The 27,523-nt window shown below is 40.7% G+C and overlaps 1 protein-coding gene across 1 annotated transcript in view; it reads right to left on the bottom strand.

Moving 5' to 3' along the window:
• UBL3 (ubiquitin like 3) overlaps positions 1 to 27,523 on the bottom strand; it is a 54,472-nt gene that overhangs the window by 12,201 nt on the left and 14,748 nt on the right. The window lies entirely within an intron of this gene.

Below are 27,523 nucleotides of genomic sequence, written 5' to 3' on the forward strand. Positions count from 1 at the left end.
ATATCCAGCCACTTTAAGACATTTCATCCCTGGATTTCAAGGCAGTTTATAATAAATTACAAGCAAAAGCATCCTGAATCTATTAAAATTGTACTTTAAAATAATATTTGTAGGAACCACTCTAACTCCCACAATTGCAGACAATCTCACTCAGCAGGAACAGAACCCCATGACACCCCACAAGATAAATTCCACCCAGTTGATTCTGCACCTCGTATAGAAACTCTGTGTCTGGTCAGACAGAAAAGAGTTATACTACCAAAGTTAATATCAACCTCATATTCAAGCCAGTTGATAAGAATAGAGTGGTTAACAGTAAGAATGCCAAGAAGTTCAACAGTATCAACACTGTCCCCTACTCAACTTTAAGTTGAGATCATCCACCAATGCAACTAAAGTCATCTCAGTATCAAATGCAGGCCTGAAACCAGAAAGTCAGTGTGAAAGCCTTTACGGCCCTGGCCCATGCCTGGTGGAACACTCCACCGCCAGCTGTCCAGGCCCCGCGGGATCTCGGTGAATTCCACAGGGCCTGTAAGATCGAGTTGTTCCACTGGGCTCGGGGGGGGGGGGGGCGGCCGCTGATGTGTGCCCCCTTCTGTGATCCTTTTGGGCCCCTGAACATCTGTGGGGCCCTGCTCTCTTTCCTGTCTTCCTGGGAGGGTTTTTTATTAAGATTTTAAGCTGGACACCAATATATATTTTGTATGATATGCTGTTTTATGGGGTTTAAATGTTATGCTCAATGGAGCTGATATTATGTGATGTGTTGTTTATATGCTCCATTAATGTCATTTTAATTATGTTGGACACCGGCCAGAGTCCTCCCGGGAAGGGGCGGCATAAAAATCTGAAAATAAATAAATAAATAAATAAATAAATAAATAAATAAATAAATAAATAAATAAAGGTTAAGAACAGTTGGGCTCTAATCTGATGAATCAGATTTGTTTCCCCACTCCTACGTTTCTGCTGGGTGACCCTGGGCTAGTCACAGTTCATTCAGAACTTTCTCAGCCCCACCTACCTCACAAGGTGTCTGCTGAGAGGAAGGGAAAGGAATTTGTAAGCACCTTGAGTCTCTTACAAGAGAGAAAAGTGAGAAAAGCCCCCACCCCTCTCCCCTTTTAACTTCTGCGGCCCGTTTTCATCTCTGGGCCTTTCCATCTCTCTCTCTCTCAAGAGGGGCTAAACAACTGCAAATTATAATACAGTCTTAGGATCGCCTTGTATTTTGTATACTGCTGTATTTTAAAATGAGTCTATTCTAATTATTTTAATGCTTAGGAGCCTTATATTTTATATTTGTACCTCTACATTTAAATTATGAGAGTGCTCTTTTGTTAAGTTGTGTTATGTTGTTTATGCTGTACACCGCTCAGAGCCCTTTGGGGGGTGAGCGGTATAAAAGTCTAATTATTAATATTAATATTATTAATAATAATAGTAATAGTAATAATAACAACAACAATAGTAATAATAGTAATAATAATAATAATGACAGCAGGGTCATTGAAAAAGAACACGAGAAGGTCACCAGATACCACGATTTGAAAATCGAGCTTCAGTGTGTATGGCACAAACCAGCTGAGGTTGTCCCAGTGGTAATCGGCACGCTGGGCGCCATCCCGAAAACACTAGGGCAGCACTTGAAACATCTTCGAATTGACAAAAAATTAACATTGGTCAAATTCAGAAGGCAGCCCTGCTGGGGTCCGCACGAATACTACGCCGATACATTACAACTTTCTAGGCCTCTGGGTGAGGCTCGTATTGTAATGAAGGCCAACAACCAGCTAAAGATCTGGCAGCTGTGAAACCTACAACAACAACAACAACAACAACAACAACAACAACAACAACAACAACAACAACAACAACAGTAAATCCAAACAACAAAACCACTACTACTGCTACTGACTGAAATGGATCAAGGGCAGATATGTCATTCACAAAGTCCTGGAGTTGCTCTGCTGCAACACCTTCCCAAAGAAAGGTAAATTGGAGACCAACCTCATAGACCACCTCATCCCTAGCTAATGAAGTTTTTTTAAGCAGAGGTCTAATAACTGCTTCCTTCAAAGGTCTAGGGTAGGGTGGCCAACCTGTGATGCTCCAGATGTTCATGGACTACAATTCTCATGAGCCCCTGCCAGCTTGGCCAATTGGCCATGAGACAGGGGCTCATGGGAATTGTAGTCCATGATCATCTGGAGCACCATAGTTGGCCACCCCTGGCCTAGGGAGAGCCTCCTCAGAGAAAGCTGAAGATCTTCACTGTTACCAGACAGACCAATGGTGTGAATGGGGGAGGTTTATTTTTAGGACAGCAGTGTCTCTACCTATCCTGCCAACCTCAGGGGTGGCCTAGAGATGTAGTACCAAGATGGATGCCATCCTCTGTATTGGCTCAGGGTCATCCATGAGGACAGAAAACCTGTCTAGACAAGCCTTCCGTCAATATTAACTTGCAAAACAGCTTGCCTCACCCTCTCCTAAAGTGATTAGGAAGAGACAATACCTCTAGTCTGGGAAGACAGTTCTCATTCCAGTCCCCTCCCCCCCAGGTGAAAAAAGAGTGTGATAAATGATTGCATCAAGAGTTCCTGTCAGCTATTCTTATAAACACTAATCTCTTCTAGGTTTCTGACTGATCCCTCCAGACACCCCCCTTCATTTACTTTGGCATTATCCCAAAACTGTTATTGAATCAGCTTCATCCTAAAAATCTAATCATCTCCGGACACACACACCTTCAAACATCAAGCCTAGTTGTTGATCATTAAATTTAAATACACACCGTTTAACATAAGTATCCTCTTGTCTCTCCTCCGGAAGGCAAAAGCAGCCTTTGTCCTAGGAAGATTAGGGTTACTTAGCATAACCTAAAGGCCCATTTTTCCCTATAACTAGCCAACAAGGCAGCCTTGGCATGAATTTGTATTTAAACTCTCCAAGGACAATCATCCTGAGCTGGTACCACCTCCATTAGCTCAGTTAGGGATACACTGGTAAGCTCATCTGTCCCAGCACTGGATACCTAGTGATAGAGAAATGTTTATGGAAAAGAACTACTACCCCACCCCGCCCCAACATCCCTTTCAAGGTTGGTGAAGGACTTTGTACCCAGCCAGTGTAAGCTGTATTGGAGTTATAATTTAGAACCAGCCAGCCAGGTCCATCTATTTTTCACTTATTTTCACAGACCTGGCATTGCGCAACACCAAGGTCAAAGTGCAGCCATCTAACAGCCTCCCCACTCACATTTTGTGGGATGGGATGGAGATCAGACATGAAGAGAGCATCATTATGTCTCCCTGCATAGCTTCCTATGCCAACACTTGTCCCACTGCCAAATCTTTCCACCCCTTTCACCATCTTGATCCGAGTTGGGAAAACGTACACGCTGGAAGGCAGTCAAGTGCAAGTTCCTTAACCCTGTCCTGTCCAGACACCACTAGCAATAGATGCCCCATAGGGTTATAGATGCCCCATAGGCCAACCACTAGAGTTCCCCACCAGAGGGACACCCCAGAAGGACCCTCTGACTTCCCCCTCCAGCACTGCCCACGGATGCTGTCCTTGACAGGAGGGCGGCAGGAGGTCCTTCCATCACTCACATTCTCTTCAGCTTGGCCTCCTCTCACTGACCAAATGCAGCCGACAGAAACAGGAGAGTGGGAGCACGAGGTGGATGCTCTTTCCCTTCTCCACCAAACTGTCACAACAGCAGCAGGCACTATTTTCTTCAAGTTATCATCTTGCTCTCATATTTCTGATGCAAAACCATCTTTCAAGAGCAATATGAAAGTACTAAATACTGCATTATAAAACAACACAGTTGGAAATTGTGACATATTAATGTAACATACTGATATTTCACAGACTACATAGTAGTGCATGGAGCAGACAGGTTGAAGACACTTCTTACTACCACCCTGCAATAAAAACAAGTCATAAACTACAGACAAATTGTAAACTAATCATGCATTATCCAAAAGTTATCAGTTAAAAAAAAAGACTGCTTGAAATACTGATGCCCCAAACCCAAAACTATGCACTTATTTTCTGCAAATAATCTGGATGAAGATGTGCATATAAATATACATCCAATTGCAATTGTATACATGTGCAATTTTATAGAGCTATGTAAAATTAACAGGGAAATAATGGATTTGAGATCATATTTTTCAATAAAAGAGTCTAATTATAAATCATCTTTCTCCCTCAAACATACAGATCTTGTCACCTAAACATATTATGAAATACAATACAGAAAGGAAACTACATATTTTGAGTCAGTTGACAGGATGACTTATTAGCAGCGTACTATCTGCATCATGAGATTTGCAACAGCATGTTTTATCAAAATACATTGTAGATAAGCAACACAAGCACTGCATACCGTTAGAGTCCTCTGCAAGCCACAAAGACCAAAAAAAATAAGGTCTTAAACTTTGTGACAGACACACAAGGCAGTAAACGCTTCTCATCTAAAACCCCTTGGAAGAAATTTTATTTTTAGTTATATAATAAATATCCTCAACATATTAGGATATAAATAAAATATTTAACTCTCTATTACGAACAGCTGTTTCTTTGCATTGGCCAACATCTACTTAAACATGTTAAGAATGTTCTGTCATGGTTCTGGAGATATTTTGAAACCAAAATAAGAGCTCCAATTGATTTGGCTCATCTCTTTTTTAGATGCACACTTTAAAGAGCGGCCACTGGTTAAACATTTTTCAACCAGAGTGGCACGTATGACTTGCAAGCATCAGGACAACTTTAAGAGTTTGTAATGTCTTGTTAGCAATGCTGAAAATAAATGTTTCAGCCAACCTGGGATCTTTACTGTGGCTTACAAGATGTGCCTGTGTGTTCATTATACTTATTTTAAGTATTTCTGTCACTTTCCAACTAAAAATATACACGGCAACTTACAATCATTTAAGAACATTTATTTAGTACATTTTATATTGCCTTTCCGCCCAATTAGAGTCCTCAAGGAAGTGAACCATTCAGACTACCTTTAAAAACAATACAAATAATTAAAACAAAACAGGAAGAAGGGACAATGAAAAAGCCCAATGAACCACAAGTCTTCACCCACTGGCAGAGGATAATAATTGAGGGAGATATGTGAATCTCCCTGGGGAAGGAATTCTGGTGCCACAACCAACAAGGATCTTTATTGGGCTGCTACCTGCCTAGCCTCCCATTATTGTGGGGGAGGGGGGCACCAAAAGCAAGCTCAGGAAGGTTTGTGTGAGAGTCCATGATTATTACACTATGCTAGTCTGAAGCCAAGTCGAGGCTTTAAAGGTCAACACCAACACTTGGAATTGGACCTGGAAGTAAACTGGAAACCAATGTAGATGAAACAAGACTGGAGTGATATGATCCCTACAACCTGTTCCAGTCAATGTACTTGCTGTAGCATTCTGTACTGACTGTAGTTTTTGAACACTCTTCAAGGGCAGCCCCATGTAGTAGTGATTGTGGTAAGCATCCAGAAGTTATTAGGGCTTGCATCACAAAGACAAGATTTTTGACCCAGGAAAGGTCACTGATCGCTCATTAGCTGAAGCTGGTAGAAGAGAACACCCAGCCACTGCTGCCACCTATTTTGCTGCCACCTATTTATCCAGCAGAGGGCCTCGGCTACAAACTGGTTTCTTTAGGGGGAGTGCAAACCCATTCAAAACAGGAAACATATCAATACTCTGGTCAGTCTGCAAGAGGAGCCCATCCCTCTTCAGGCCTACACTGATCAATGGGAACATAAGGAAAGGATCTGAGGGAGGGGAAGACATGTGAATATGCTGTGGTTCTTTCTCTTAGAGCAGGGGTGGCCAACCTATGGCATTCCAGATGTTCATGGACTACAATTCCCATCAGCCCCTGCCAGCATGGCCAATTGGCCATGCTGGCAGGGGGATGGGAATTGTAGTCCATGAACATCTGGGGTGCCATAGGTTGGCCACCCCTGTCTTAGAGCCTTCTTGACTAGCTCCATAAGCTCAATGCAGGAAGACATCTACCCTCCTACAACCTTGAGGGTGGGTGGGGGTGGAAGTAAATTACTCCTTGGATTCTGTTCCACCTCCATCCCCTGCTCCAAGGGGTTATGTTCTACAGCACTATATCCACCATCATAGCTGCTCAGGCTGAATGGGGAGGCATTGGGGCCATTTTTGTCCCATTGAAGCCCCTTATGCACCATTTTCCTCTGGTACTACGTGCTGCTTCCATTTTGGCACTGAGGTCTTCTTTGCCTGTTCTCCCCCTGCTTCTCTGCTCCTAATGCTTATGGAGATCGAACTGTTTTCTAGCAGTAAAGAAGACAGCAGATCCAGGTTTGCATCCTCTTCAGAAAGAAAATTATCTCTACAGAGCTCCTCCCAAGCTTCAAACTTTGCCATGGGGTGGGGTAAGGGAGAGAGAAGAACAAAGAAGAAGAAAGGTAAGCTCAAAGAATAAATGGGAGATTGAAAGGCTGAGGAACAAACAAAAGAAGTTGGTAGAGTTGTTAGTTGGAAAAGGTACAGCTGCTGTGGAAAGCTACATCCCAGCAGCTTGCACTGCATGAAGCAGGAAGTAAACTGGGCTCAGGAGACAGGAAGTGATAAATTAGTCCTGACACTTTGAACACCTGGTGGGAATCACTCAAGATCAAGATGCCCCTCTCCCCAGAGTGAGAAAGGTTGATTTGTGTACCAGTGGAGGTGCTAAGTAAAAGTTTGTGTGCATGTTTATCTCTGCCGCCTTCAAGTCTAATCAACTAAGCAACTGGAAGCTGTGCAGTCAGCTGCATTCCATCACTGATGCCAAATCTAGCACCACAATAATTAAACTTGAAGGAGGCAGTGGCCTTTCCTGGCTATAAAGCACTGTACAACAACTGCATCATGTAATCTGTGATGTAATTTACTGAGTTCAGAATAAAAACAGCGTTTTTCAAGAATAGGCTTTTACAAAGGTATTTAATACCAGTCTTCTGATTTTTATCTTCTGGAGCAACAGAAAATTTGGCAAGATCCTCATTAATAAATGCTTTCATTTGGCTAACACCATTAACCAAGAAACCAGATAAAGAACATATATTTCTTCAAGAGTTTAGGGTTCTATTACAAATTTACTTATTTTCTCCTAATGGGGATCCAAAGCAGCTTATATCACTGTTCTCTCTTCTATTTTATTCTGACAACCCTGTAAGTTAGGTTAGAGGCTGAGAGTGCATAACTGGCCCCAGGCAAAGTAAGAATTTGAACATGAGTCTCCCAGATTCTAAACTGACACTATAAGCACTGAATCATTCCTAGAAATACCTCCCGCTGCCCCCAGACAAGTCCCAAGTTAATACCCACTCGTCTAAATAGATCAGATGCATGAATAAGATACAAATACGACATCTGGCATATATTTATACTGACAGACTTCTCTGGAATCTATCAATAATAAAGTGTCCACATCTGTCAGATGACTGATATGTTTAAAATTACAAATTAGTTCCTCTAAATCAACTGCCTAAAAAATATCCCCCCTCCCCCCAATGTAGCCATCTTTGATCTGAAAGCAGCTTTCTACAGTCATCTTTTTGGTTTTGGATACTATGAATAGGACTGTGCAATTTATTCTTTTCAGTTTTTTGAATAGAAGAGCCTTTCTTTGGGTTGGACCAGATAATAACTGGTTCTGCTGGTATTCACTAATGCTCTGGAATATTAGAAGTTTTCTGATAATTCCTTCTATGGGTTAGAAACCTTCAGTGTATTTCTTGAGAGAATGGCTTCTCAATCTTGTTTTTGTTACACCTGCATCAAAACAATTATTTCTGGACAATAAATCAAAGTTGCTTACTGTCTCTAACTTATTAAAAGGGCTAGAAAGATGAAAGCTGGATGGCTCCGAAGATTCAGGGACAGGAGCTTTGCCTACCTTTCCCCATGAAGTAAAGAATGGTAACACCATCACCACCACCCCATCAGAGAAGTAAAGCATATGGCAGAGTACCAGGCTTTATTGACATTTCTGGAAATTATGTATATTTGTAGCAACTCTCCTCCACTCCTTCCCTGTGAAGGATTCTATTATGGTGTGATTATCAATTTGTTTTGATGGCTGTTCAACTTTGAATTCAATACTGTGAGGCCACTTTACTGTGAGGCCACTTTAATAGCTCATTAGGACCACAAAGACATTAGAGCATAGGTGTCAAACTCACGGCCCTCCAGATGTTATTGACTACAGTTCCCATCATCCCCTGCCAGCATGATGCTGGCAGGGGATGATGGGAACTGTAGTCAATAACATCTGGAGGGCCGTGAGTTTGACACCTGTGCACTAGAGGCAGCCTGCTGTGATCACTTTGCTAAGCATTTTGTGGATAAACATTCCAAATTAGACTCTATATTAGCAACAACAGAATTGGATGGTTCCATGGTACTGATCTGTCCAGTTGCATGGGATGCCTTTCAGCTCTGCAGTCTGAGAATGTGGACAGTATTCCTGGAATACTATAAGTCCCTTGTTCCTTGCTTAAATCTGCCATGGGTCTGACAGACTGGGTCTGGGAGACAGTTAATGCCTCCCTGGGAGATGAGGGGTTTCCTCCTGCCTTGAAGCAGGTAGTGGCATGTCCACTCCTAAACTGACATACTCTGGAACCAGAAGAGCGGAATCACTTTTGTCCAGTCTCAAGTATACCATTCTTGAGCAAGAGGATTGAACAAGTGGTGGCTGGACAACTTCATGGATTCCTGAATAAAGCAGACTGTTTGGGCCCATTCCATATCTGATTTCTGGCCTGCTTGTAGAACTGAAACAGCCTTGGCCACCCTTGCGAATGATGTGTGCCAGGAGGTGGACAAAGGGAGTGAGGCCCTGTTAATTCTTCTGGACCTCTTGGGAGAATTCAATACCATTAATCATTGTATCATTCTAGATTGCTTTTTGGGACTGGGATGATCTGAGGTAGTTCCAGACCTATCTCAAGGGCAGATTTCAGAGTGTGGTGCTGAGGGCCTATTACTCTTGGCCTCTGTCTGGCCTACATGGTGCTTCGAAGTTTTATCTTGTCCTCATGCTTTTCACCACCTATATAAAGCCAATGGTAGAGATCATCTGGAGATTTTGGCTGGGCTGCCACCAATATGTAGATGATACTCTCATGCTACCAGAATGTTCTTGGGAGGCTGTGGAAGCTGTGGACAGGTACCTGGAGGCAGTTTTGGAATGGATGAGGGCTAACTGTAAGGGTCTGTTACTCCAGTCAAAAATTGAGACTCATTAAGGTATCAAGAGCTTTTATTAAACCGTGTCAGTATCCCAGGTCCGAGAAGCCAGAGCTGGGGGCTCTGTCTTCTGTCCCTGGTATATATCAGAAAACATTTGCTCATTCAGGTTTCCCCCCTCCCCCCTTTCCCAAAACAATATGCACAAGACAAGGAAGAGTGAGAGAGAGCATTGCCATGGAACCTAGCCTGCGAAAGACTCCCTCCTTGTCCCGGGAAATGGAAGATAAGGGGGATGTGTGCCTGAATCACTTGTTACAAAAGCAAAACAATAGAAAAGCCATTCAAGCCCCAAGTGCTGATAACAAGCCAGGTGTGGCCTTGGGCTGAAGCGAGCAATGTCAGAGCAGGAGCTAGGCCTGACACTAACAAACTTAATTCCCCCCAAATAGAAGTGCTATTTGTGAGGGGACGTTCTGACCCAGAAAACGGGTTGTCTCCTGTTTCAGATAGGGTTGCTTTGTAGCTTGGGGATACTCCTGGATCAGGACCTCCTGTTGGATAAACAGGTGGCACTGGACTGGATGGAAAGGCAGCATAAGTGTTTTACATAAACAAAACACAAAGCACAACAGTAGATGTAAATTATTTTGAGTCTCAAAATGGCTACTATTCTTCAGTGGTTACAGCACAGCCTACACATTACAAAACAATGTAACGTCACAGCTTTTGTTGAGGTCTATATTTTTCTGGTCCATGGGGTACAGTGTCATGAAGGATTTATACATAAATCCGCTCTGCACTCGGTATTACACTGTGCAACCTAATTTTTTTTCCAGAGGACTCAAATGACATCTCTCCACAGAATTATAATTTTTCAGTAAGTCATTCATGGGCTTCACACTGAGCAAACTTCTGTCAGACCTCAGAGTCCTCACCCACCAGTTATGACTGGACTCCTCCTTTTTGAAGAGCAAATTAAGGCCTAATGAGACCCCCTTATAGGCAGGAGTCCTAATCTACATGGTCTGCTCCACCCTCCACACACAATTTCTCCACTTCAGCTCTCTATAAAAGTCAGACCTGTATTGTCATTCATCTTCTCTCGCTTGCTAACATTCCATCATTCCTGAAAAATGAAAGGATATAGGAGTAGCTTTGAAATCTGCCTGGGCCTTCACAAGAGATTGGTTGCTTGATGTCTAGGGTCCAAAGCAGCCTCCTATGCATCACAGGAGTATGAATTCATTTCCCACCCTGTTATCACTAGCCCTGACCCTGAGGACCACAAGCAGCATAGGTTCTGGGGTCATAAGCACACCGGACTGCTCTGTCAGTCCATAGGACCAAGGGCCCAGTTTTCCTTATTGTCTTTGTCACAGGCAGGGTGGTTAACCATTTCTTACATTCCATTTATCACATGAACTTGCCCAACCACTGTATTAATCTTCAGAGATCCTGCTTTGGGTAAATCTACTATCTGAGTCTAGTCAAGTAACAACCCAAGAAAGGGCCTTTTCTGGTGTGGCAGCAAAATTATGAAATGTCACCAAAGGAAATTCACCTGTCCCTTTCTATTATTGCCTTCTGCCAGTAAGTGGAGATGTTCCTGTTTTGTCTGGTATTCTCTCACTGATTCACATTGACCCTTCCTCCCATTCATGTGTTCCGGTTTAGGTACTTTTATTTTAATGTTTTTGGGAACCCCAAGTTAGGTAGCAAGGTGCTGAAGTGTGTTTTAAACAGTAAAAAGAAAAACACCAGCATCTGAAACCTCCTTGGGATTTGGTTCAGTTTCAGGGTTCTCTCCATCTCTTTTTGAAATATACAAAATAACACTACCTCTGCATACTGCTAACTTAAATGACAGGGATTTTTGTAGCCTTAATCTGTGCTTATCCCTGAAAAGAAAGTGGGAGATAACTGAATGCAGAAGATAATACATATCTATACCTCTTCACCAGTTATGCCAGAACACAAAACAGCAACTGAGGAATATACAAAGAATGCTATACAACCTGGCAATGAGCACAGATCAGCAACAGTAAATACAGCATGTTCACATGTTTCTCTGTTCTTTATATAATAATGGGATCATAACAAAAGGGACCAAGCTGCAAAAACAATGTTACCAATCAGGAACAAAAACCGGCAAGCTTACATTATACTGATGAAATGACAGTCCCTTTCCAGGCAATACTCATTTTAAATTCAGATATAGTGCATCTGGATTTACCAGCCCACCTATAAGGTTAGTCAGTGTTTCAGAGGAAAATGATCAGAAATAACCATATAGTCATTCCTGATTATTTTTACTAGGATGTTGAAAAAACAGTTGGCTAAATAAGGAACAAAGTTTCTTCACCAAAAGTATTTAAAAGCCCAGAAAAGTAGTAAAAGCACAAACTAGTCATATGTCGATAAGCAGGAAAACAAAACAAATTGGAGAGTATACTTTTCAGGAAGAATAATACATATTTTCCTTTCTCAAAAGTTGGGTGTGTCCACAAGCCATAGTGGCTACCCAAATAAGGGAGCGACCTACACAATATAGGCTAGCGAATGAAAAGTAAATCTAAAAGTAAATCAGAAGAGTGGTGCAGCTAATGAATATACATATTTACACACCCAAGATGCAGAAAAGTTGCCCCTTGAAGTCCAGTAACATTCTAGCTTAGGGGAGTGAAAATATTAAGGTATTTGTTTAAGTATTATGTACACTATGGCAGATGGCCAACATTTCAAACATTTAAGTAAATGAACAGGCACTTTTAGGGGCAAGAAGTAATGCATAAGATTAAAAATATATTTTACATCTGAGATAGCGTTCATACTCAGCTGAAGCATCTGTTTAAAAGACCGTTGAGCTGATCTACTCTAGCGGAAATAAGCAACCAGACATGAATGAAATTGAAACCAAGAGGCCCGATGCCCGCTTTCTCTTAATGAGTTAAATATAGCTCTTAGTAAACATTCAATCACATGAAGTAGAGAAGATCAAGGGTAGGACGCTGTCCATTTCCCTGGAGCAAAGCTTTGCATTAACAAACTTTGACATTACTTTTGTGCAGCTGCACATGAAGCATTACTTTCAACCTGCTCTCAATGAATGGCATACAAAACACCAACGCTCAGGACCTATGACTTGTAATTTCAGAGCTGGTGTACTTGGTTACTTTGCTTCACCATACACATGAACAAAGTATTTTACTAGTAACATTTTTACATTTTAAAAAGGGGTACCCAACAATTCAGCAAACTATTATATCACAATTCCAATAGAAGGGATCGGTTTTAACTAAGAAGAACAATTCTATAATTTTATTTTGGGGAAATTAATAAAGAGTACATATTTAACTGCTGCATATGCAAAGTAGAATATATAATGGCACATAACAGTTCCAGAATCAAACAAATATGAAAAACCACAAAATAAAATCCTGCTGCTTAAATTTTTATAGAAACTTATTCACCTGAAATTACTTTTCAATGTCCCACATAACACCGTGGAGAGGGAGGAAAGGGTGGTACAGATTTGGCAATATAAATGCACCCCCCCCCCACTTCAAATTCTCATCTACAAATATTTATAACAAATATTCCAGATATCTGGCAAATATTTGACCTTTCGCAATACCATGTGACTTCCAAACATTTCATAGTATCAGTCAACAACCTACATACAGTCGACTTCCTCCCCCCTCCCCCCATTCTATTTAGTGAGAGGTTTTATTTTTATCCTCCCCTTCTTTTTTGGGATTTATCTGAGCTTAGTGAAACTGGACAGTCCCGTCACCTTGTTTTATTAAAGTATGTAGTTTTAATATTTTAACTTATAGTGAGTTGTTATAGCTGTACTGTATTTATTATGCAATTGTATATGTATGTATAAGTGTATATCCTTGTTGTTGTGTGTATCCTTGTGTGTTGGAACACAAGGATACACCCGAAAAGAGAGGGAAGTTATAAAAATGAATAAGTAAAAACATAGTAAAATACAATGGAACACAGTTATTCAAAGTTCACCGACAGATAAATTTTTAATTCATAATGATAAAAATGCATTTTTAAGTAATTTTAGAAATGTTGTTTTGGCTGTAAATAGCGGTGAACCTTTGCTACACATTTGTTACAAGCAAAGTTAGGATATAACATTACTACAGGGTGTCTGAACATATGAAACATGCATCTTTCTGTATAAGAAAAGTGACTCACTAGAACTTCCTTCATCTTGTAACTTTTACAAGGCCAAAATCAATTTATAACCCAAAATAATATATTTACATTTTCTCACACTAAATTTATCAAAACCTTTCCTTTCAGGCAGTTTGCAAATCCAAATTGACATATACAAAATACATCAACACTGCAAATAAACTCCCTTCCCCACTGGGAAAAAAAATTCTCACACGGCAGAGACATTTACAGACTTTCAGCTATCTTTTGCAAAGATCAGATAACAGTCACAAGATACACATGGTACACAAGGAGCAGCAGCTATCAATGGAGAGGCACAGCTGAAAGTAGACCATTCTTTCCAAAATTGTGCCTCTGTCAAATGCTACACAAAGCTATAGAGATGACCTGAGGCTTTTTTAAAAAAAGAAAGAAAAGAGCATTTGTTAAACAAAGTAGCTATCAACTGGCCTATTGTCTTGACCTCTCCAAGGCTTTCAGCAGCTATTCATCTGAACAAGGTCAATTTGCATCAACCTGTGACAAGAGATGCTGTCACTTAGTGGTTCCACAGAAAGCTAAGAAATCTCTGCTTACCACTAATATTTTCAATATGGAAGTCTGTAAAACTAAATACAAGTTCCACCCAAACACTTAATTATTGGTTCCCCACCCTGGGACATGGACAATATACCCCACTAAACTTTCCCTTCTCACTTAGACACAGTGTGAAACAGACTTTTCTCTGTGATACACCTCTGAAGATGCCACCCACAGATGCAGGCAAAACGGTAAGAACAAAATCCACCAGACCACGGCCACACAGCCCGGAAAACCCACCAGAACCAGCTAAATACAAATAGTTTTTCTGAAAAGATAATTGTACAATCTGTAAACAGATAACGATGCTCGGTTCTATGTAGCTAGCCTAGCAATTCTAAGAGTAAGGATAGATCCAGACATCACTAAGGCAATGTGTGCACAAATCCAGTTTGGTCCTGGACTCATATGCACTCATGCCTTATCAATACTTCCACCATTCTTCCACAAAGAACCCCAGTGTGAAAGTAACTTAATTTACTCATGAGATGCAAATGTAGGTTAAACAATTGCACCTTCTTTCCCAAAACCCTGAGATTCTAAGCCTTAATCAAACCCGTGTTTAGAATCCCAGTTTAAAGAAGGAAACTCTGTAAGTGCCACCAAGTTGCTTCTGTCTGATGGTGACCCTATACATTAATGACATCCAGAATATACCGGTAATTAACAGTTGTGCTCAAGTCTTGTAAACTGAGGGCTGTAGTTTCCTTGATAAAGTCAATCCATTCTCATATTGGGTCTTCTTTTCTTGCTGCCTTCTTGTTTTCCTAACATTACTGTCTTTTCCAGCCACACATTTTCCATAATGTGACCAAAATATGACAGCTCTAGTTTGCTCTTTCAGCTTCTTGGGCAGTTGAGGCTCGATTGGATCTAGAATTCATTGATTTGTTCACAGTATCCGCAAAAACTCTCTTAAAACTTGATATTTCTAATGAATCTACAACTGTCCTGCAAGCTCCTTCATTGCCCAACTTTCAGACTTATAACTAGAAACAGGGAATATGGTAGAGGGGGGTATATGGTAGAGGAAACAAACCTTGGCTAAATTTCAGATGTGCGTTACAAACTTCCATTGTAACTGGCAGTTACCATAAAGGGAGACAGAAAGAATGAGAGAGGCCAGAAACAAGTTGGGCTCCACACAGCTAAATCAGTGTCTGAACAGAATTTCAGAGTAATAAATCAAAAGAACTGCAGATGAATGAGTGTAATATCACACAGTATCAGTGACTGAAAAAGTACATTCATAACAATTATGAATACATGATTAAGCTCCCATTACTGAACGGAAAGTGCCGGGTCTTCTGAAAAGCCTCAATCGGGCCAATTCAATTCTGCCCAGTTTTAAAAATTAAAATATTGAAATAATCTAGGTGGGTTGAAGGGTTTAAGGACCAATCCATCTGAATACGTTTTGTGTGGCTTCCCATAACACCTCAATCTTCTATGACAACAGCAACATGGAAATGAAAGTATAAAGACTGCAAAATATACCACAACCAATATTTCAAATGTAGCCCTAGCACTGGTCATCCAGGAAAAGTCGAACTTGATGCACCTTTGAGCTGAGGTTTTAATTATTAATGCCTTGATACCTGAAGGCAACAGAGACAATGCACTCATTCCTTATACAGGAGCTAAAGCAAAGATAAAGCTCAGCTTACAATCAGCAGCCCAAAGAAAAAAAGTATAAAATTTGTCCATGGTCTCGTATTTACATCCTTTCTTTCAGGGTTTTTTTCTGAGATTCCAAACTATTTAAAGGTACTGAAAAAATCCTGTAGAAAGTCCTTATATGTTTTTTGATGCATCATGTTTCATGGTCATTTGTGTTTTAAGAAGCATACTTCATACTACAGGGGTATATAACCTTAAAAAAATTCAAATGTTAGCGTCGGAGTCTCTTATTTTCTAAATAATTAGTAACTACACAAATAGTGACGACACTGTCAGTGCGCACTGGTATGTTTTTTAAATAATTTAGGACTTTGTTTTAAATCATTTAAAAACTTGTCAATGTTGTAACCAGTTCTGCAAAACAGTCCTTAAAATGAAACCAGCATACCAGAAAGGGGCAACAGTTCAATGTTGCACTATGTACAACAAAGGTCCAGGATTCAACTTGCAGAGGGCTCTCTGGTAACAAAGCTAGAAAAGCCATCTGCGTGAGACTTGGGCAGAGGTGTAGCAAGGGGGGAAAGCACCCAGTGCACCGGTGCATCCTCCGCTCCATCCCGCCCCTGAACGCCCCCAGAGGGGCACACACCCGGTGCATCACGCGCGCCCCCTGCCCCCTTGGAGCTTCACCTCTGGACTAGGGAGAACCACTGCCTGTTAAAGCAGACATAACTGGCCCTCAAGTAGGCCTCTCTCTGGAGAGGAAGCATGTACACTTTAAAAATAAACACAGACCCATGGTGCAATTCAGCTATAAGACAACTCTATAAATTCATGTGTTTTACTAAGCTGATTTTATTAGTAGTGAAACAAAACATTGTGTAATTCTCTTTTAAAGTTGGTGCATGACACTCTGCATGACACTCACTAGGATGAAGGGGTAAAATTTTGTTATCTAACCACTTGGCCGCACTGGAGTATAAGTTTACCTAACTGAAGTCAAGATAGCAGCTCCCTGATTGCATCAAGTGTTAAAGTTCAAGAGTTCAGATTCAGCAGCTATTCACTACCTAAAATAAGTCTGCTAGACAGAATTTTGGAGATAATAGGCATTAAGGAAGAAATTTGCTGCTGCAATTATAAGATAACTCCTGAAAAGAAAATAACTGGCCTTGAAATGGTGTTAGATCATTAATCTTCCCCAAACTGTAACTCTCACAGATGCCAGAATTTGAACAAAAACAGACCCCTTAATGAAAAATTAGTTTCAGATTTTGAAAGGATTGTACACAATGAACCCTCAAACTGTACTATTAACAATCTAGTTTCTTCCTTATCAAAGTCTACAAATGTTTCTAATAACTGCCTCAGGCGTTACATTTACAGTTTAATTAGGTCTTGATGCATGCATTGAATCAGCCGAATGTCTTCACCTTCCTCCCTAAATGCATCAGTAAAAGCACACAGGGGCTAGTTACTGCAGAGGAAGGCATTATCTCCTGAAATTTCTCCCAGACCACAGCAGCTTTAAGTAATGCAAGAGACATATAAAACTCACTGCATCTACAGGCAAATCGAGGCCATACCTATCAGCCTCACAGTTCATGGAAGACATGAATTTTATTTCCAAATATCTTATTATTCACAGGTCAAGAGACTGAACTAGCCTGGGATACTGTACAAAGCTCTAAGTACTGGAAATATAGGCAGACTGTGGACTTTCTAACGGGAGATAACAAATCAGTTATAAAAGAGATCGGACTCAAAGTACTCTTGGGACAGAATATCATTACAACCGCTAAACTAATTTTGCACCTTACTAGCACTGAAATTTCAATCAGATAATCCTCCATCTCTGGAGAAGTCCAACGTTATCAAAAGCAGAGGTGACAAAGCCAATGTTTTTCAAGCATAAACAATTTGCCCATGTAAGGCTGCTGAAGCTCATAGACTTCCTCTCAAACAGAATTATAGAGCATTTTCACCATTAAGAGCTATCACCAGAGTATGTTCTACTAAAATAGCAAGTTGCTACTGTGTTAAGAAAAAGGTGAGCGTGTGCTGCATCATGTAAGGTGAAGGAAGTAAAATGTTTCCCATCTTAAAGACCACAGTATAATTCAGCTCTCAGTTTCCCAAAAGGAAATTATGTATATGTGGAAGTAAGACTAGAGAGAGAGAAATGCAAGTCAGGCCGGACTTCCCACCACCTTACTTTCCATCCATGGAGAGCAGCCACCATTGCTGTGTAGCATGTGATGGGGCACCACAGCTATGGTGGTGTCAGGGGGATTGTATCTACATGATTGAGATGCATTCCTAACTCAATGTAATTGCTACAAGATACAACTAACCAGCCTGCTATATGTTACCACTGACATTCTAGGGCATTCTTTCCTTGAACTTTATTTTATGGTTTCACACACTGAGTAGGTAACTAGGCTTTCCCCTGACACTTTGGTCTCATGAGAACCAGGATTGAGAATCACCCAGTAAGAACTGGAGAAAATGGAGTCCTAGCCTGAACAGGAAGTGACATTTTTGATGCTGCCTCCCTGAGTAGGGGTGGAAATCACCCACCACCGAGAAAGTCTCCGCCTCCAAGAGAAAGGACTATTTTGCTTCCTCAGTAAAACCAAGGGGGTGTCCCAAAGAAAGTGAAGCACTGGCATTAAATAAAAACCTTTGGGATACTGAAACTATTTTCAAGGTATCTTCTAAACACATATTTTCCTGATTGATTCTTTAATTCTTTATATTGATATACATTCAGATTATAGGAATCAGTTACATTACTTTACCCAAACTTACTATTTTTATTTCACCAGCAGAAACATTCACAGAATTTCCTTTTCTTAATTCAAAATAAAATTTAAGTCAATCACTTAAAAGATTTGACTACAGAATTGCAAATGACCCCAAGATATTTTCTAGATTACCTTAAGTGGACTTTATAGACCAACCCACATGAGGAAGCAAAACTGCTTGAGAGAACAGTTCCAATTACTGCTGAACAATTAAAATAAGTTCTATGTTCTTTTAGTACATTTTACATTTCCTATCTACTTCAAACAATTAGAGTACATCATAATTTGTACATTATGCTCTTTAGGAAAGATATGATGAGCTGCATAAATGTAGGAAGAGTGATCAATAGATTAGAGGAATGAATGTCAATCCAGATGAATGTTGAAGAAATGGCTTTCCTCAGAACACTGAGAGGGAATTAAGTGGCATAACCCTAACCCCGGAGGTCCTGTGGATCGGTCAGGAGGCTTTGGGTTTAGAATGCCAGCTTCCAGCTCTTGACAGTGTGCAACTGACACCTATACTGACTGTCAAATACCTTGGTGTGATTCTGGATACCTCCCTTACTATGAAGGTGTCGGTCACACATGCAACTAGACTGGCATTTTTCCATCTATGGCAGGCTAAGAAGCTGACGCCCTACCTGTCTTGTCCTAATTTAGCCACAGTGATCCACACAACAGTCACCTCCAAATTATACTACTGTAACTCAATCTACAAAGGCTACCCTTGAGACTGACCCAGAAACTCCAGCTAGTTCAGAATACAGCTGCATGTGTCTTCATAGTACACCATGGGGAGCAGATATTTTAACTTGTGCTCCACCAGCTGCACTGGTTACAAGTGGAATACCAGATTAGGTTCTTGGTTCTAGTATTGAAGATTAAGGTCCTGAATGGTCTAGGGCCATTGTACTTGTGGGACCACCTCTCCCCAGAATGCATTGCACTCCCCAAATACAAACTTACTAAGGTGGCCCCTGTTCCAAGATCTGTCCAGTTGTCATCAACCAGGGCCAAAGCCTTTTAAACTCTGGCACCAGCCTGGTGCAACACTCTGTCTAATGAGGCCAGGACCCTGCAGGATTTATATCTCAGTTCCACAGGGCCTGTAAGACAGAGATCTTCTGCCAGTCTTATGGTTGAGGGCAGCAACAGTTTTATTTCAGCCGACCTCCTTTTTTCTTCTTTTCTTCTGTTCTTTCTGTTTATTTGGGTTTTTTAATTATCTCCCTTCCTCACTAGGTTTATGTATAAGGGAAGGGTGCCATAAGGTTAGATTAGTATGTAATATATGCAGTTGTTTTTGTTGTATAAATATATGTATGTAAATTGCTCAGAGCTTGTTCCAATGGGGGAAAACAATCTACAAAACTAACAAAGAAACAAATAAATAAATAACATCTACCCCAACCTCAGTTTATACTTATACCCCAGCTTATACTTTTTGTTCAATTTACTTTACCAATTCTGTCCACGTTCAGACAGCATGGACGCCTTCTTATTCACAGCAGATGGAAATTCTCGCATGCACCTTCCCTTTGCTTGCTAAATGAAGACTGAAGACTTCCTGACTTAGAGAATTAAATGGAAACACTACATCAAATTGGAGTATGCTTCTTTCCCACAAACTGTGAGATACCAATTATGTTCATGGGCAAGAAGTACCCTTCAATGGGTTGCTGTCCCTAAATCTGGACATCACAATCAATGGAGATTACATCAAAAACTTCCTAAACTAGGAAGTGTTCAAACTCAGGAGGGAGGGAATGCAATCAATAAGAAAGTAGTTCTACCAGGAAAATTTTTCAGAAACCTTTCAAATCTGAGAGCAGTATATTTGCACACTGATGTTATTAGTTTGCCATAAGAACTACACTCATCTCTCATAAATTCCAGAGGCTGGGATCATGATCCTTAGGATACATACTCATTACTATACTCCACTAAAATAAATAGGACTCACTTTCAAGAAGGTGTAGTTAAGACTGCAGTGATAGCAATGCAAATTCATCACCATACTTGTGCATTTGTGCACTACAAGATGATCAAGAAAACTCTGGCTAGCCTATTGGTTTCCCAAAAATCTTGTCTTGAGAAAGTAGCTCCATCTTACAATTAAAAACTGATGGTTCGTTAATGTCAGTACATTTTGCTGACTGGTTACAATCAAGCTACCGGTATGCTGTTAGTTTTTGTGCCAATCAAGTTTCCAATATGAGGTCCCCCAGGAAAAATATGGAACACTTATTAAAATTGAAACTTAATTGAGACGCACTTAATTCTAGGCTATTCAGAAAAGATGCAAAATGACAGTTCTGACAGAGATTCTACACAAGATTTGCAGAAAGATGAAAATGTAAAACAGCAGGGCAGCTTCTTGGGCATCATTCAGACACGCTATTAGACTAGACAATATTTTATGAACCTGCGGCTATTTAATGCACTCATACTACCCTTTAATCTAAATGGAATCAATAATGCAGTAACTGTTCCTTTTTTAACAGTTTGCTAGACATCTGCAGTCTTGAGTTGTGAATTCTAAGAGATTTTTATTCATTATGCCTCTTGAAAAAGCCCTTTTAAAACCTAGGAAGCCCCCCTTAATCTGGAAATACATTGTAGCTATTCATATTACCTCCTAATTCTAAGGAAAGGAAGAAAGAAAGGCTGGATAAATATTTCCCTGTTCAAACATATTTTTCTCACAAGAAAGTCTCCAGAGGTATTAGGAGCAGTCTTCTGGTCTCCTTTTCTCCCCTCTCCCCACCCATTCTCAGGGAATCCAACCAACCAAATGGGAGGTTCAGTCTCTGAGGGTCACGGGAAATCTTGTGTTCAAATACTATATATACTCGAGTATAAGCTGCCTTTTTCAGCACATTTTTATGCTGAAAAGGCCCCCCTCGGCTTATACTCGAGTATATACGGTAATTCCAAGATGGCGGCCGGAGCTGGGGCTGCTGTGGAGATCCGGTAAGCATGTTGCTGCTTTTTTTCTAACTCACCAGAGAGCTGTAAAAACAAGTTGTAAGAACAGCCTGCATAGCATTACAACTAGGTTTTGTGCGTGTGTGTGTGTGTGTTAAAAGAAACTGAGGCATTTCTCTCCTAAGGGTTACTGGTGCGTTGCATTCTAGATGAATACAACTCTTCATACAGTAGTTTACTGCCAAATACTGATGTTGCTGAAGACAAATACTTTCTTTGGAGCAAAGTTTAGGCTGGCATGGCTATGAATCCCAGAATTATTCTACATTTGGAGGAAAACAGTGGCTCATTTGGGTTCCTAGAGTGCTGGAAAGCTGCTCATCCCTAATGCAAACTCTGTTAAGCAACTCTATCTCATCTTGCTCCCAAATCTTCTGTTTTTAGCTGCTACTAAGTTCGAAAGCTTATACTCGAGTCAATGGCCGTTTCCGCATGGCAGCGGAAACGGCTGGGTCGGCGCTTCTCGCACCGACCCGAAGACGCTGGGACCGTCCCCACGGACGGTCCCAGGAAGAGGCGGGCAGCCGGCACCGCGGGAAGCGCCGGGCGCTCAAGACGACTTCGGAAGAAATTGTCCCTATATATGGGCCTCGGGCGCTGTCAGCTGAGAGGAACCTGGGGACAGACGCCCCTGGCCTCTTCGCGCGCTACTTCTGCTTTCGAGCGGGCGCCAGGGCAGGGGGCGTGTCCCCAGGTCTCGGCGACGCGCCGGAGGCCCTGCGGGACAAGGTGGAGTGCCGGTGGGGGAATTGAAGTGGAAGCCGCTGCCGCTTTGGCAGCGTTCTCTTCACTGCAGTCAGTTTCCCCAAAAAGATGCTTTGCTAGGAAGCTCTGGGGAAAACGCCCGGCTCCAGGTCGGGCGGGCGGCTGAAGGGCGGCGCTGGCTGCGCTACAGCTGCACCCCCCTCGTCGCGTATCGATGGCGGCCTGGAGACGGTGTTTTTACCGTCTCCAGGCCGTCATTTTCTGCCCGTGCGGAAACGGCCAATAAGTTTCCCAGTTTTTTGTGGTAAAATTAGGTACCTCAGCTTATATTCGGGTCGGCTTATACTCGAGTATATATGGTAACCATTGGCTTTCCAAGAAGTGTCATAGGTCTTAGAAATTTTCCTAAATGATCCCTGTAGGCAACGGGACAAAGAAGTTCCAAGTTCTTCTTGACAAAACAACAGCAACACACAATGAAAATGTATTCATGGTACTACAATGCACAAAATCAGGCTTTCTTACCAAAATAAATCAGTTTTTAAAAAACTTAGTCCAATTATCCAGTTAGCTGTGAACGATTTTGTTTGCTTATTTAACTTGAAAATTACACATCCTCTGGAATATTGCTAAAATACTACATGGTCTTCTTCAAGGAAGCATTAAATTCATGTAGCTCCCTGTCACACTGAAGTGCAACACTTCAGCAGTTATTTAAGAAGCATGCCATGGACCAGTTTCTACTGCACTAGAACTGACAACACGGTTATTCCATTAAATGGCCTACAATAAGCAACGAATTGATTTGAAATACTTGGGAAAATATAAGAAGTTACAGCCCAAACCTATTGGCCGGTGGGGGGGTGGGGGGCAGGCCAATGGTGTTGGCACAGGGCTGTGCTGGTGAATTTTCCCCCTCCACCAGTGTAAAGGGGACCCCTGCCAGCAGAGAGGGCAAATGTACTAGCATCCAGTCAACCCACAGCTCTGTGGTGGTGAAACCCAGAAGTGACCACTGCCACAGAATCATACTAGCGTTGAGCGAATGCTGGCATCAGGGGAGGGCGGGCAGGCCAGGGCATTCCCACAGATAGAGCCACCCGAGCTTTCAAGATGGGAACCTGGCCTTGGCTTTACGCTACCCCTAAGGGTGGAGTAATTCCATTCAGCCCCATGGACGAATTCCAGGGAGCTGGGCTTTTTTTCTCAAGTTTTGCAGCCTCCCCAGGCCGCCTGAAAGCTCTCTGGAGGCAGTGTGGCAGCAGAGATGTCCTTGGCCACCACAACCTCTGGATTGGGCTGCCCAAGTTAATACTACATGATTCCTGCAGCCATACATTATATTTTAGCATTCTCTCAAATATCTCAAATCTTCCAATCATTTCAATATTAAAGAATTTTTGTAATTAGTATGTTAAAAATGGTATAATTGGCAGATGCCTGTTTCCAAAGAAATGTCACAGTATCATATCTGCTCCACTTATTTACTTAATTTATAGCCTGTTTTTCTCACTTTGACACTATGTGGGTAGTTTTACAGAATAAAGACCAAGAACTCATACACTAAAACTACAAGGAAATTGTTTCAGATTGAGAGGAGAATGTTAGACAGATTAATGTCACTTGGGAGTCGGATGCAAAACAGACTGGAATTTTCTATGAAAATTCTATGAAAATGACACATATCCACATATTTTTTAGGGATAGTCCTCCTTTGACAGTTCTAAACCCCTCTGGGAAAAGAATGATGTCTAGGTCAGATGACAAAGAGAAAATAAGGGAAATACATATTATGAACACATTCTTGATTTTTACACACACATCAAAAACATTGTCATAAATACTACATTCAACACAAACACATACTCTCTCCCCAAAATCTCAAACTGGAATGTTGTAAAAATAGTAAAGGGCATAGAACATGAAACAGATGGAAGCGAAGACTTTGATTTGTTCCCCGCACCCTTCCCGTTACATAGCTGAAAATATACAAACTGAGTCCAGACAAGACAGAAGTGATGCAGGCTGGGAGAGCTGATTTTCTACTTGATTTTCCTATGTTAAAGGATTTTTAAGTTGTTATTTTATGTCAACATTCTTTGGAGTAGTTTTAGACCCAGTCATGATTGGGAATGGGAAGAATAGCACAAGGTGGGCCAAGAACGCTGTTTCTTGCTTCATTTGGTTCGAGATTTGATTAATCTGGCTATTCAATACGACGTGTGGTACTGTAACATCTTGGCTGAATTGCCATAACACACTCTGCATGAGGCTATTCTTGGGGAAAAAACTCAACCAATTCAGCTGATGCAAAATGCAGGCACATATTATTGAAATGGGCTGGCAGGATCACATTAAGGCAACATTGCAACTAACTACACTAACTACGAATATGCTAGGGTCAAATCAAGGTGCTGGTTATTGTCTTTATGACCTGGAACCGTGCAGCTCAAAGACCACATCTTCTGGCATAAATCCCATAATCCTTTTAGATCTGCCTGACTATCCCATCATCATGGTCAGTCCAACTGGCCTCAGTCAGGAATGGGAATCTTTTAGGGGATCTTTGCTTCCCTACCTGCTGATGCTGTCCATCTGCTAGAGTTGCAAAAAGCTTGTAGAACTTGGATGTTTCCACAGGATTTGTACTTAATGAGCACTGGACTGACAAATCAAGAGTTTTCCCCGTTGTGCTGCTGACTTCTAGATTGATTTCCAAAGTTTAATGCTGAAAAAATTCTTGCCGCTATAGTGTAAATGAATTTTTGCTAAGATGACTTATATGGCTGTATTTATATACTAATATTTGTATTTTGTCTCACTTGCTACTATCTAAAAGTGTTTCAATTTTATCTTGACATTCCAATTCTAAATACATTTATAAAAAATACAAGTGCCAGATCCCAATAGGACAGACCATTTGTTACCAAGCAAGTATAGAATAAACAATACACTTTGTAAATAAGATAGTAAGAACTTGCAGCTCAGTAAGAAGCTCTTGAAAGGGGTACTGCCTGTTGTGAAGAGTCACCACTATTAAGGTGCATCAGCAGGAAAGCAATTGTGGAACCAGGTAATATTGTATATAGAGAAATTAGTGAAAGTTAAGATAGCGGTAAATAAAGAATTATTGCTTATAGGTATACTGGAAAATAGCAAAATAGAAAAAAGGAAAGATTACTGTATAAAATAATGATAAGAGCTGTTCATGCAGTTACTGCGTTGGGATGGAAAGATAAGAAGATATGGACAATACAGAAATGGTTAGAATATGTTTGGGAACAAATACAGTTAGAAATCTCTGAAATAATGTCTCGAAACCAACTATGGCAAGATAGACAAATTGAAATGATGAAGATATGGAATGAATTTGTTGATTGGATGAGAGAAGCTGGAGTCATAGAAGAAAGATGGGAGAAGAGGCTAGAAAGGATGAGCCTGCTGCTGCTTACCTAAGAAATGAAGAAAGAAACTCATGGGGAGGGAGGGGGGAAAAGGGGAAAATGTATAATTTGGATGAAACATAAAGTTTGTAAGATACCAGTCCAAATATACTAATAAAAATTACACTAAAAAAATAAAGAAGGTGTATCAGTAGGCAGTCTTGCATACTCACACAGCCTTGTATACTGAACTTGCTAATCCCCTAGACTACCAATAGTTGGATTGACAATCAGATGCCTGATTCTGTGAATTTCACATGGCCAGTGATCTCTCTTTCAGAATGCCACTTTACCCAAGTTTGGTAAAGTTTGGTTCAGGGGGTCCAAAGTTTTGGACCCCCAAAGGGGGTGCCCCCATCCCCCATTGTTTCCAATAGGAGCTAATAGTAGATGGGGCTACCTTTTGAGGGTCCATAACTTTGGACCCCTTGAACCAAACTTCACTAAACCTGGGTGGTATCATCAGGATAATCTCTTGCTGATACCAGCCAGGTTTGGTGATGTTTGGTTCAGGGAGTCCAACGTTATGGATCCCCAAAGTGGGTGCTCCCATCCCCCATTGTTTCCAATGGAAGCTAATAGTAGATGGGGCTACCCTTTTGAGGGTCCATAACTTTGGACCCCCTGAACCAAACTTCACCAAATCTGGGTGTTATCATCAGGAGGGTCTCCTAAAGATACTCTGAAATGTTGGTATTGCTAACATAAACATTCCTCCCCTGACAGGTTGTGTGAATGTTTCTTCTAAAATGACACCTGCCATGTGCAATTTTAAAAATATGTACACTAAAAATAATGAACTATTCTTTTAAAAAGCAGGGTAGTTTTGAGTCACAGTGAACAGACATGTTCATTCCAGTTTTTATTGTAAAATCCATTGTTTAAAACCCTTCCTTACAAAAAAGCCAAGGTTTTTGTACTTTTAAAGTTATTGTTGATACCATATTGTTCTTGTTCACCCTCTTTTCCACTTACAGAGCTAGTTTACTGTTTTTCTTTGAAATAAACATTCAAAAACACTTAACCTACTGATGCCTCAATTAATGTAATTTTATTGGTATCTATTTTTATTTTTGAAATTTACCAGTAGTTGCTGCATTTCCCACCCTCGACTTATACGCGAGTCAATAAGTTTTCCCAGTTGTTTGTGGTAAAATTAGGTACCTCGACTTATATGCAGGTTGACTTATACCCGGTAATTCAAGAAGAACATAAGCCCCCATACAAAGCCATTGCTAGCAGCCTATTATAATCCAAGTACCACAAGCACAAACCAAGAATTAGAAACAGGTGCAAAACCAAAAACTCTTGACATCTATTTGTTGGTGAGTGGATTTTGACTAAAAAGAAAAAAAACCTGAAATGTAGTTCTCCACATGTTATTGATTTCTGTTGACCTAACACAACTATAAGGTTAAACTGAAAACCCAAAGAAAGAACATCTAGGTAGACAGATTCCACAAATACCAGACCTTTCTAGAGATTTTATCTGGGGATATTTGTTTTATCCCTCATGGCTGCTTTTACTGCTGCTTGCTCACTCTTATGATAAAGGGGATTACTATTAAGACACTATCTTCTATGTGTTTTAGATAAGTTGTTAATCTAGGTTTTATAGTGTTGGATGGGTTTTAGGCATGTTTTTGTATTTATTCATTCAATGATTGCATGATGTTTAGTATTGTTAGCCACCCTGAGACCAACTTTTGTTTGGAAAGGGTAGGATACCAATGGTATAAATAAATAATAGTTTAAATTACTCATTTAACTAAAGAGAATTAAACTTTGTGTTGCCTGAATTTGATATTACATGGTCATCAATGCTCCATACTAGATGCTTTTTCCAGAACCTGAATGGTGTATTAACCTCACAAGATGCTAAGTCAAAGGAGTCACTAAAGCTAAATTTCTAGTGGCAAGTAAAGCCAAATCAGAAAAAAAA

The sequence above is a fragment of the Sphaerodactylus townsendi genome, linkage group LG04 (genome assembly GCF_021028975.2).
Source record: "Sphaerodactylus townsendi isolate TG3544 linkage group LG04, MPM_Stown_v2.3, whole genome shotgun sequence".
Taxonomy (NCBI): Eukaryota; Metazoa; Chordata; class Lepidosauria; order Squamata; family Sphaerodactylidae; genus Sphaerodactylus; species Sphaerodactylus townsendi.